The sequence below is a fragment of the Oreochromis niloticus genome, linkage group LG14, assembly GCF_001858045.2.
Source record: "Oreochromis niloticus isolate F11D_XX linkage group LG14, O_niloticus_UMD_NMBU, whole genome shotgun sequence".
Lineage (NCBI taxonomy): Eukaryota > Metazoa > Chordata > Actinopteri > Cichliformes > Cichlidae > Oreochromis > Oreochromis niloticus.
In genome coordinates this window covers 36601998-36614367 of record NC_031979.2, presented here as the reverse complement: position 1 = coordinate 36614367, position 12370 = coordinate 36601998, and positions in this window count along the sequence as shown.

The following is a 12370-nucleotide window of genomic DNA, read 5'->3' as shown; positions in this document are numbered from 1 at the left end:
ACATAAGCTGTGTCCAAATTCATGGGCTGCATCCTCCTGAGGCCGCATTTGTAGGCCGATTACGTCACAGCGATGCGCCGAAGGCTGTCCAAATTTGTAGACTCCTCCGAATGCAGCCGACAAATGCGTCCTCCTTTTCCCCGAATATGAAGGATGGGTCGGGTGTGTAAACTTCAAATATCTGCTCGGTTTATCAAGATATCGCATATTTGCAAAAGTGCTTCGACGTTTTCAGAGACGTCTGTTACCCACCAGCTCGATAGCTAGCTGAGAGCTCGAGGGTCACTGAAGCCGCCGAGAACGGCACAACTCCCGGCACATCATGTTCAGATCACTGCGGACTTTCGCTACTCGGGTTAAACGTAATATATAAGTCACTTAGACAACCTAAAAATGTTATTGTTTGTCTTTTTTCAGTGTTTTATTTGTTCGTGAGTAAATCGGTTTGGCTGAAATTAAAGTTATTAGATTAGATTAGATAAAATAAAACTTTATTAATCCTCCGGGAGGGTTCCTCCTTGGTTTTCACACAGCTGAATAAACGTCAAACAGAAAACTGATTAAACAGAAGTGTGAGATGGTCGAGAATTTACACCAGTGTCCTGTTATATTTTAGATAGCAAGGAGCAGACGGCCGAGTTTATTAAACTCCACTGAGACAGCGGTAACGCTAATCTGAAGGCTAGACCATCCAATTTCACTGCCGTTTACTTCCGGCCTACCCGACCTCCTGAGGACCCGGCCCACGTAGACCGCGAAGGCCGGGTCCTCAGGAGGATACAGCCCATGAATTTGGACACAGCTATAAATTAAGCTCGTTGCAACATGGCAACTGCCTCAACGCTACCCGAAATTGAACCTCCCCCACCCTCATTCAGATCCGGCGTTTGGAACTATTTTGGCTTTCATGTGAAGCATGACCCTGATGGTAAGCGCTTCATGGACAAAAGTAAAACAGTATGTCGGATGTGCCACGCAATGCTCAATTACATTGGTGGGAACTAGTGCGTTAGCGCAGTTAGCTCGTTAACGTGTGCCGTCCAGCCTCACGCACGGGGCGATCCGCTGTAACTCGTTAACGGAGATTTGCCGCGTTATGGCGTTAGTGTCATTTTAAAGAGATTAACACTGACAGCACTAGTGGGAACACAACGAATATGCTGCTGAGAATATAGCCCAGAAGAAGCGTATAGTATAGCTTTTATTTTGGAAAGAGCCATTTCTCTGTAATAAACTCTTTTTTCCAAAGATGAGTGATTTCTCGATCTGATAGATTTATTTATTTTTTTATTATTTTGTTGTTTCAGCAACATTAAATTTAAAAACTGTACTTTTGAATTAAAATATATATTTATAATTTTAATAAATGACAAATTAAAAAGGCATGAACATTTTTTTGTATCGAAAAAATATCGAACCGTGACACCAAAGTATCGAACCAAACCGTGAATTTTCTGTATCGTTGCACCCCTAATATTTAACTATATACAAGTCTACACTCACACACAACAAATAAACATACACACATAAAACAATTTCAGCACGTAAACCAAAACAACAACAAACTACATTTTTACATAAACTAAGCACCCTGTGGTTAACACCTGCTTAATCTCTGAGCTTATTTTATATCTATGTGACAAAATACCTTAATGAACACTTTAAGCTTGGGTTTCTCTGGCCTTGATCTATAAGCTCAATCACTGAGAGGAAGATTTTCTATGTTCGTGCCATTTATTATTTTTAAACAATTGTGTGAATTTTTGTATTGATGTACTTTTCTTGATTTGATCTGTTCAGGTGTTCCACACACTAACTCCTCTGACTGTAATGCTGTGATATTCGACATTTGTCCTCACTACTGGCTTGCTGTACATAAAGATTCCTCTCAGGTCATGAGTATTTGGTCTTATTTGGAACAAGTTCTGAATGTTGTGAGGCAAAGATTTATTTGCTGCTTTGTACATTGCTTGTGCAGTTCTGAGGTCAACCAAGGATACTCTGTCTAAATCATTGTTATTTATTGTCAGTGTAGGGTAATTTCCAATAAACTAAGTTCAAAAAAGGGAGTCTATGGCTGACGCGTGTTCCTGGTTTCCAAAAGAAATGCTTCCAGTTGCATTTTGATTTGAAGACTGTTTATTTATTACAAACTGAGGATGTAACAATGAACTCCTTCCTAAAAAAGCATGAAAGTTCCAAAATATAGCAGTTATCCAGAAGTACCTGTGCACACGGACAGAAAACCGTGAGACTCCTAACCTCTCTGTCCATGCTCCTCCCCTTCCCTCTCACACAGGGTTTCATGCTACTATTGCACTTACATACTTAAAGTGAGAGGTACCCCCTTTTAGGTTCCAATCCCAAAACAGTAACTTAAAATTACTTTATGCAAACACATATATTTTCACATTTATTAATCCTGAAAAGATGACTTATGTAGTGAATCTATGAATTATAAAACAAACATGAACTCAATCATAAATAAAAATATAAAGCAGACGTCTGGCGCTTACAGTCAGTTTATAAATGGTAGAATATGTGCGATTTCCAAATATTATGAATTTTGTTTTACTCAGGTTCAATGTTAATTTATTATAGTCAAACCGGGTCTTCACATCATTTAATTCATTTCCTAGTTCATTCATTCATCATCTGCAAATAATATTATTTTCAAAGACTTTGAAATTTCACATATCTCATTAATGTACAATATTCAATTCAATTCAATTTTATTTACAGTCGCCTCAAGGCACTTTCTATTGTAAGGTAGGCCCTAAAATAATACATTCAGAGAAAAAAAAACAACAATCATATGACCCACTATGAGCAAGCACTTTGGCGACAGTGGGAAGGAAAAACTCCCTTTTAACAAGAAGAAACATCCAGCAGAACCAGTATGGGCAGAACTTTGTGCCATCATTGAATAAGTTAAATTCAAATTTGAATTGCTCGGATTGAATCTGAATTATAACTTGAATAAATGCTTTTTTAAAAGTGAATTTGAACTAGCCTAATTTAAAATTCAATTTATTGGTTTGAAAATGATCGTCACTAAATTGAAATTGAATTTTATATTTCGAAAATGAATTCATTTGCTTTGAAACTGTATTTTATCCTTTAAAAATGTAGCTCTCGAATAATTTCAGTTTCACTTGTCACCATTCAGTTTTAGTTCTACAATTCAATTTCAGTTCCAAAATCCAGTTTGTTGGGACTTACATCCAGTTCCGGTTCCAGAGTAATCGAGCACAGATTAATAGAACTGCGTTTTACAAGCGGACTGAAAGTGTTTCTGACAGGAATCTACAGCATCTTGAGCTGGATTAAGACTTCAGAAGTCATTCGTCATGGTGAATGACCAGCGGATAAATGCTCAGGTTGATAATAAATACATGTATAAGAACAAGCGTCATGTTACCAATTGATAGCCGTACAGTAACTTTTATGCTTATTGCAGCTGTTAGCTAAAAACGCTAATTTAGCATAGTTTGCACTGGGTTCAGCTTTGACAAACAGATATGATCGACTGTTTCTAGTAGAATTCCAAAGTTGTAATCTTGTACGCTCTCAGAGCCCTGTATGCTTGCAGAGACCCCTACAGTAGGGAAACATCCAAATGAATGTCCAAACCTTTGTATTTTAGGGCTATTTATGTCTTACACAGCATTCCAACTCTTTAGCTAACTTAATGACTTTAGCTAAAGTGAATGGTTAGTCTAATTCATTAGTGCAGCATTACTGGATCACCTCTGTTTGAAGTGATATGATATGTGACTATCACTGAAACAGCAAACTTTTTATGGCACAAAGTTCTGCCCATAAACCAGGCTCAGGGAGGGGCGGCTATCTGCTGCGACCGATTGGGGTGAGAGAAGGAAGACAGGATAAAGACATGCTGTGGAAGAGAGACAGAGATTAATAACAAGTACAATTCAATGCAGAGAGGTCTACTAACACATAGTGAGTGAGAAAGGTGACTGAAAAGGAAATACTCAGTGCATCATGGGAGTCACCCAGCAGTCTACACCTACTGCAGCATAACTAAGGGAGGATTCAGGGTCACCTGTTCCAGCCCTAACTATATACTTTAGCAAAAAGGAAAGTTTGAAGCCTAATCTTGAAAGTAGAGATAGTGTCTGTCTCCCGAATCCCTGAAAACTGAACGCTCTCCCTCCCATTCTACTTTTAAAGACTCTAGGAACAACAAGTAAGTCTGCAGTGCGAGAGCGAAGTGCTCTAATAGGGTATATGAAAAGAAGTGGCCCCAAAACTAATCCTTGGGAACACCACACATAACAGGTTTTAATTTTGATTTTATGACATTTATTTGAATAAATTGTTTACGGATTTAAGGTAACTGTTAACCCATGACCCCATATGTACATAGTTTGTTAAGTAAAAGGTTGTGATCGACTGATCAAATGCTTTTTTTAACTCTAAAAAAAACTCCAACAGCATATTCTTTGTTTTTAATCGCAGTTGTTACTGTATCAATAAACTCCAAAAAAATAGAGTTGCCTTACTCGAAGTGAGAATCTCCAGTATTTGAGTTTGTGCAGAATCAAAATGTCTCTCAAATGACATTATGTAAACACTGCAGTAACATTTTGTTTGTATCACGTGACCAACATTTGTTTACTTGTCTGTTATTATCATTTTTTTTCTGTATGCATCAATTTCATGGAGGGTTGATGAGTCCTGAATTTAAATGGGAGATAAAGAAAGTTCACAGTTTTTGGAAATTAGAGTAAATAATTAACCGAATTCTCGAGGAGTAGGTCTTCTACTTGGTCTTCTATTACATAAAGTGTGAGGATGAGCTACCACTGTGGTTTAGACCACTGAAACAACAATGTGTGAAGCTTTATCAGGAATATATGGATTAAATTTTAAAGAAGCATAAATATGTAAAGATTAGACTTTATTTTTATATAATTTTTAGATTTATTAAAATTATTATTATTTGAATTCACTGTCTGATCATGTTGCTGTAAATTATCAATACTAATTTTTAGATCATTTTTTTAGATAATTTTTTTTCTTAAACATAAAACCATACTGTATTAGATGTACATACTTGTACAGATTTTCAAGAACAAGGGTGATACAGTAACTACAGAGGGATAAAGGTGATGAAAATGTGGCAAAGAGTTGTTAAAGCTAGATTAAGTATAGTGCTGATGATTAGTGAAGAAGGGAAGTGTGGCTTCATGCTGAGAGAACACTCCACATGTAATCGAAGTATCGAAGTATCGAGAAAATCAAAAGCTGTTTCAGACACTGGTTCGCTATCTATCGCACAAAATCATCAAAACACAGCACAAATCCTGACAATGATTCAATTACTTATAAACCATTGAATATGGTACTGAAGCAGTGACATGCCGAATGAGGCTTCGGGTGTCATGGATCACGTGACTCTGTTCAGAAGAACCAAGCCTCTGCACAGTGTTTCTGAAGCAGTGTGTTGATTTTTTTGACGCATGCGCCGCAGTTTCATCTTCAAACGGGCCATCACTAGTAGATGGTGAGTTTCTTAAGATGTTTATGTATTCACTGATGAGAGGGTGAGGAGTTTGTGTTGATGTTTTATTTGGAAATATCTGCTGCAATTTTCAGATAAGTTCCCGCATGTTAACAGAGTAAAGAGACGAAGCATTAGCTCTTCAGCTACGGTTTGCTAGTAGTCTTTTCATATTAATTTTGTTCTATACGTACCTTGACCCAGGGATTGTGTAAAAGTGCCTTAATTACATGATTGCTTTTTAAACAATTTGTTTTCTTTGCTGCACTTCAGTATATTTCAATGTTTCAGCAACATGTTTATTGTAATTGCTTTCCACGGGCTTCCGGTTTCCTTGATCATATCCTCACTTTCCAGGTCCTCCAGAATACTCCAACTATGGTGTCGGAAGCTGTGTATTTAAGAATGAAATAGCAGAACACAATACCAAACACTGTACACTCACATCCCCTCTCCACCCGGAGCATGTCTAAGAGCTCCCTGCTCCATATTCAATTCAATTCAATTCAATTTTATTTATATAGCGCCAAATCACAACAAAAGTCGCCTCAAGGCGCTTTATATTGTACAGTAGATAGCACAATAATAAATACAGAGAAAAACCCAACAATCATATGACCCATACCACTCTCAGTGACGTGAAAACAAATTGTTCAAACAAACCTGCAATGGTATTTTCAGATCAAAATTATCAAATTTGACAGTAGATTTAATTGATGCTGTCCACCTTTTATTAAAAGTTACCCAACAGTATGAATTTAAACACATTTTAAATTTCATTAGGTAACACATGTTCATTAGACACACCTCTTAGTACTTCAATAACACCAATTTATACCAAAATCTTTATTGAATCAAGATCATAAATGAAAAAATAATCTTAACCACACATGTAACTGAGTTAGGCTTGACCAGTGTCCTATTAAATTCACTGGTAAAATTAATATTACCGGTTAATCATACAGGTTTCTGACCACGTCTGAGGCATGAAATCCAAGAGTCTTTTCCTTCAGAGAACCAAAATCGGTCAGCCCTGAAAATGCAGGATGCACATCACCTACCTCTGTGGAATTATATGAATTAGACATTAGGCTCCTTTGGTGTATAGACAGGTGGTGTGGTCATGCTGGATGCCACTGAGAACGAAGAACATAACAGTTAATACAGGTAAGGTTTATATGCAAAGTAATCATAGAGTTTAGAGTTTTGATTCTTTAGACATTGGAGTAGTGTTCAATTACAAATGCAAAGAAACAGCAAAAAAAACAAAAAACAAATACCAACCTTGAACTGCAATTATTCCAAATGAAAAACTGAAAAAGAAAATCTGAAACTGCTTTTCCATTGAGTCTTATTTTGTATATTAACTCTTCTTAGAATAATGAAAGACCATGTATTGTTGTGGGTTTTTTGTTTTAAGTTGACTATCATTGAAGTCCATCATTTTAATTCACTTGTGTTTTTCACAGTTTCTGTTACTAATGATCAAGGCTTTAAAATAAGGTATTAAATATTTAAATATGCGATCAAAATTAGGCTACAATTTTTATTCATTTATTTTTATAATTTCTTTCTATATCTCGATACTCTTGGACGTATTTCTTTTTAACCTTTACTTCTTGGTATAATTCAGATGAAGATCTGGCAAGTTTCTTCTCTTTGGCCTGAAAGGTTACATTTGCTCTCCTGCCAGAGTCTCTGTCCCAGTCAGGTTTCCTTTACGGCCACGTCAGCACAGTCATGCAGCTCATGTTTTTTGAAGGTTGTTCCAGCTGCCAAGTTGATCCTTTCTGTCCCATTGATGATGTATGGCTGCATCAAAATGCTGTTTTTTTCTTGAACATCGCAGTTTTTTCCATGTTGTCCCGTCTTTAAGTGTAGTTCATCGGTACATGTTGTCCTCCCTCCTTTTTGTGAAAAAGGACAGCAATTACAACACCTTTGTCAGAAACATCCAACCAAGATAATTCAGCATTACCAGGAGGAGCAAGAGCTGCAACTTGAGTTGGGGCTTGCTTTGTGGTTGTGAAGCGATCTTCTTCCTTTCAGGGAATTGTTTCCTCCCGTTGTGGTCCCACTCTAGGTTGTCCCATCCAGCGCTGGGTGCCTCTTTGTCCTCTTGGACACTCTCTCCACCAATGTCCTCTTCTTGGCATGCATTACAATTAATATACATCTTCTTTAAGGCTGAAGAGCTCCTTGATTTCTTTTTGGTCCGTATTCCTCACCATGATATTTGCTGTTGAGGCATGATGCGGTTGTTTAGAGGCTTTCCCCACATTGCTGGAGCTGCTGGGTTTGGCTGCTGTTGTGCTGCTAATGCTTCTGCTACTGCTTGTTGTATCTCTCTCTTCAAATCCATAGGTGTTGCCACCATTTGTCTGGCCTTCACCTGTGTTTTGTTGGCTTCCCTATCCTTTTCTGCCACCTGGTGTTTCAGCATTTTCTCTGTCAATTTTTCCATATTTTGACAATGTTGATCCTGTCTATGACACATCTGCAGTCTTTGGGTTGCTTCTTCTTCCAACTGTTCTTTCAATTGGTCAGTTTCCCTCTGTTTCACTACTAAAAACTCCTGGAATTGCTTCAATGTAGTTTCTTCATCTTTTCTCCTTGACTGGGGTGAGTTCATTAATACGAAGGAACCATAGGTGTGGCCTCTACAGCTGCTGGTCCAGTCTCAGTTGCTTTAACACTCATAATTCTGTCTCTTCCCTTTATCCATTGTCTCACACATCGTTGTTATTGTCACCAGGAGCTCTCTCCTTTTATCTGTGTCAGCTTTTTTCAGACTCCAAGCTTTTCTTCCTCTTTCTTCCCATGCTGCACGTGTCTTGTCATGTTCCTCTTTTGCTTTTTGATGAAGGACTTTTATTGTGTCATTGTTTGGGAGTTGTGCTCCTGGATATGTGGAGGCACATCTTTCTTTTCCCCACATCTTCCAGACGTAATCCAAATGTTTTTCCAATTTTGCCCTTTTCTTCTTCTCTGTTTCTCCTTCCAACATCTGGTTCTTTACAAAGTCCTTGAGCTGTCTCATATTACTGGGAGGCGCTGGTTATTCTTCTTTGAGTGTTAGACGGATATAGTTGCCATTGTAATTTCTTACTTATGTTTCACTCTTGTAGTTCAAATTTTCAACTTTTACGCTTATTTTCTTTTGTCTTGATGTTAAATCTAATTGCACATTGTTTGTTTTGTGACCTATTCATTTATTTCCTTCTTTTAATTGGTTGTTACTTATTTCAACTTCATCTGTTATTTTGTTATTATCATAATTTTCAGAAAGAGAAACTCAAATGAGAAGTACTTGACTCCCTGGTATAACTCTCAAACGTGCACTTTAAAATAGATAACTCGTAAGCTGGAGAGGAAATGGCGTGTCGCAAATTTAGAAGATCGTCATTTAGCCTGGAGAAATGGTTTTCTGCTTTATAAGAAGGCGCTCCGTAAAGCTAGAACATCTTACTATTCATCATTGAATGAAGAAAATAAAAACAACCCTTCAGCACTGTAGCCAGGTTGGCAAACAGTCAGAGTACTGCTGAGCCAACCATTCCTTTAATGTTAACTAGTAATGACTTCATAACTTCTTCAGTCACTTTTCTCACTCACTATGTGTTAATAGACCTCTCTGTATTGAATCGTACTTGTTATTAATCTCTGTCTCTCTTCCACAGCATGTCTTTATCCTGTCTTCCTTCTCTCACCCCAACCAATCACAGCAGATGGCCCCGCCCCTCCCTGAGCCTGGTTCTGCTGGAGTTTTCTTCCCGTTAAACGGGAGTTTTTCCTTCCCACTGTCGCCAAAGTGATTGCTCATAGGGGGGTCATATGATTGTTGGTTATGGTTTTCTGTTTTCTTTGTATTATAGTAGGGTCTTTAACTTACAATATAAAGTGCCTTGAGGAAACTGTTGTGATTTGGTGTTATATAAATAAAATTTAATTCAGTGATAATAAAGGCTTTCTATTCTATTCTGTTTTATTGTATTCTATTGCTACAGGGCTGAATAGACGTACACAGGAAATTGACCAGTTGTGTGCATGTGACACCACACAGTGTTCAGTCACAGTTCTGGTTAAGCTACAATGCTTTTGGCACCTTGCACTTTCTCTTTAGAAAGTTTTCCAGATATCTCCACACTCCACTGTCACTGAAAAGAAAAAAGAGTTCATCAGGCTGACTGCCTTCACCTGGACCTGAGCCTCACTGGCACTGCCCGCTGCACCACCCCTCCTCTGCAGTGGAGCCAAAGACCATGCCTTCCACCACAGTGCATTGTAACTCATCCCATGATGCTACTCAGCCAATCAAATTGTTTATTCAGGGCATGTGTGAAAACAGGAAACTGCAAGGACATGAGATGCAAGAAGAAAAGAAGGATAGAATCTGTGATGGTTTATGTGTGAAATGTAGTTAAGGAAAAAAGAAATGCTTAATCTCACACTATGCTTTTTTCACCTCATTTTATTTGAAACAATAAAAAACATTTTTATAATTATTATAAGAGAATCCTAGCCTCCAGTTCAGTTTGAAAATTAACAATAAACGTGAAAATATTGTTAAATTGTACTTTCTTTTTTTTTATTTGAAAGCCAGTTGTTGACTACACACAGCTATTACCACTTCAGAATACACTGCATTGAATTATAATGAATGTGGAAGTTTACGATATTCCTAAACTTTGGTTGAGAAAATGTTCTGACTGGACCTCCTTTGTTTTTAATTGAATACCCCTGCACTATATCACTAAAGGAAGAATGTTATCAGTGAGTGTATTTTGTCTTTTTGTCAAATGAAATAGAGTGTATCCACAGATCTCTTAAAGAATATTGCAGTTTTGTTTAAGATATTAAACGAGTTATTTAAAATATCCAAATTAGAAATGCTGAAATTTAAAACTAACTCAGTTAAAGTCTGCAAAGGTTAAATGTAGACCCTCAAAAACTCTACACCAGTCACACATGGACATACAAAACCAGAGTGACAGCGTGAGCTCGGACGTTCAAATGTCTCTTTTGATTCATCAAATCAAATATTTCATGATTTAACCTCGGCCAAGGTGTGTATTGTATACTAAATTTGGAATAATAAATAAAACTGAAAGAAAAATGAATCAAATTTTGCCCAGCAACATGACAAACTATACTAGTGGCGGGAAGGCTGCATGGCTTGGAATGCTGTCAGACCCTACAGTAAGTATTCTGTCGCTTGGTTTATTTCTGCAGTATGCTATAAGTTTGTTATAGGACGGGTCATAGTCATTCGTGCTGTAAGTAATTGAAGTGATATGTCAACAAACATGCTTACTCCTGGCCTGTTCATGGCAAAAGCCTGCCATCTAGTGGGTCAACAGCAGAAGCTCCTAGTAAGGGGAGAGGAGGAGTTTTTGCTCCTAGCACTCAGCAGGGAAGGGCCTGTGTTTCATGTCTCTGAAGATTCCTGCTTCTGTTACCCGTGAGACGGCATGAATTGATGACCTTTTTGTCATGTTTATGGAGTTTGCTATATTACTAGTGTAAGCTAGCTGTTCATTCTTTGTTTTGCCTGCATTGAAAAAACACACCAGTGTAAGGCATTCTATGTCCGTTTATTGTTAATGTTGTGATCTTGTATTGGCTGTTTACATATGGTAACAATATTGAATGTACCATTTATGTATCTACATGGAGACCAGATGCACCTTACTCTGGCTACCATGACCTGGATGACTGAGAATCTTCACAGACTTACTCTGTTTCTATTATTACAGTTTTACAAGAATGAAAGTATTATAAATGGCAGAATCAGTAAAAGCTCTAAGGAATGCGACACGATCTCCTGAGTGGTCACTGAAGCCATTTATGTTTAGCTTGCTGCATAAGCTGAATAGAAGCATTCATCTGAGGGAAGAAGAGTAAGCATCCCCTACTAGTTTAGTTTAATGTAATAACAGTATGTCAGCTTTCTGGGGGCATGTGAAGCTCGTTATATAAAGGGTTTTGAGTTAGAGCACACTTAAGTATTGCTAACTAGAAACCATTTGGCATCTTTGTGAAATACACTGCTTATCAAATGGAGAAAAAAATGAAAATTATATGCAGTCAATATGGCTGCCCAAGGACTTATCATAATTTTCATTAATTAATTTAAAAGCACCTATAGATATAGATACACCATTATCAACAGGCACTGTCTCAGTTCAGCCTGTTTACCAGAGAGACTAAACATCCCATTTCTGCTGTTTTGGAGATGCCCACTGATGCTGCACACTAGTAAAATTTTTCTTTCCCTCACTGTATGTCCAGAACTATAGAACTGGTAAGAGACCTTAGAAAGAGCCTTTTATATCCTGCTAGAGTCAATTAATGAGTTTACCTTCATGTTTGTAAGGATTCTGAAAGTCAAGTATTTTGAGGACCATTTTTATGCCTTTGCAGGACAAAGAACAAAAGAATGTGAACTAATTTCAATGGCTCAATCTTTTGACTTTCAGCATTTGGATATTATTACAAACTTTGAAACTAGTGAACTATATTTAAACCAAAGATACAAAGTTAGATAATATCAACAGTCAGAAAGTTAACCAGATATGAATTTTTGTGATTTGATGAGTCCCTCAAACAAATTGTTTTGACGTATGACCTGGTTAAAATTGAATTTAATACATTTTAATTTAGAAGATCTTGAAAAATGTTGTGTATTCAGGTGATACTAGTTGATGATATGCCGAGTCTAAATGTAATTTAATAAACTTACATTGACAAATTACATGTTTTTCTATTTTTTTTTCCTCAAAGATTTAAATTTACTTGTTTGCTCCGCTAGCTGTTCCCCGGCAGACTGTCCCAAGCAGCTGG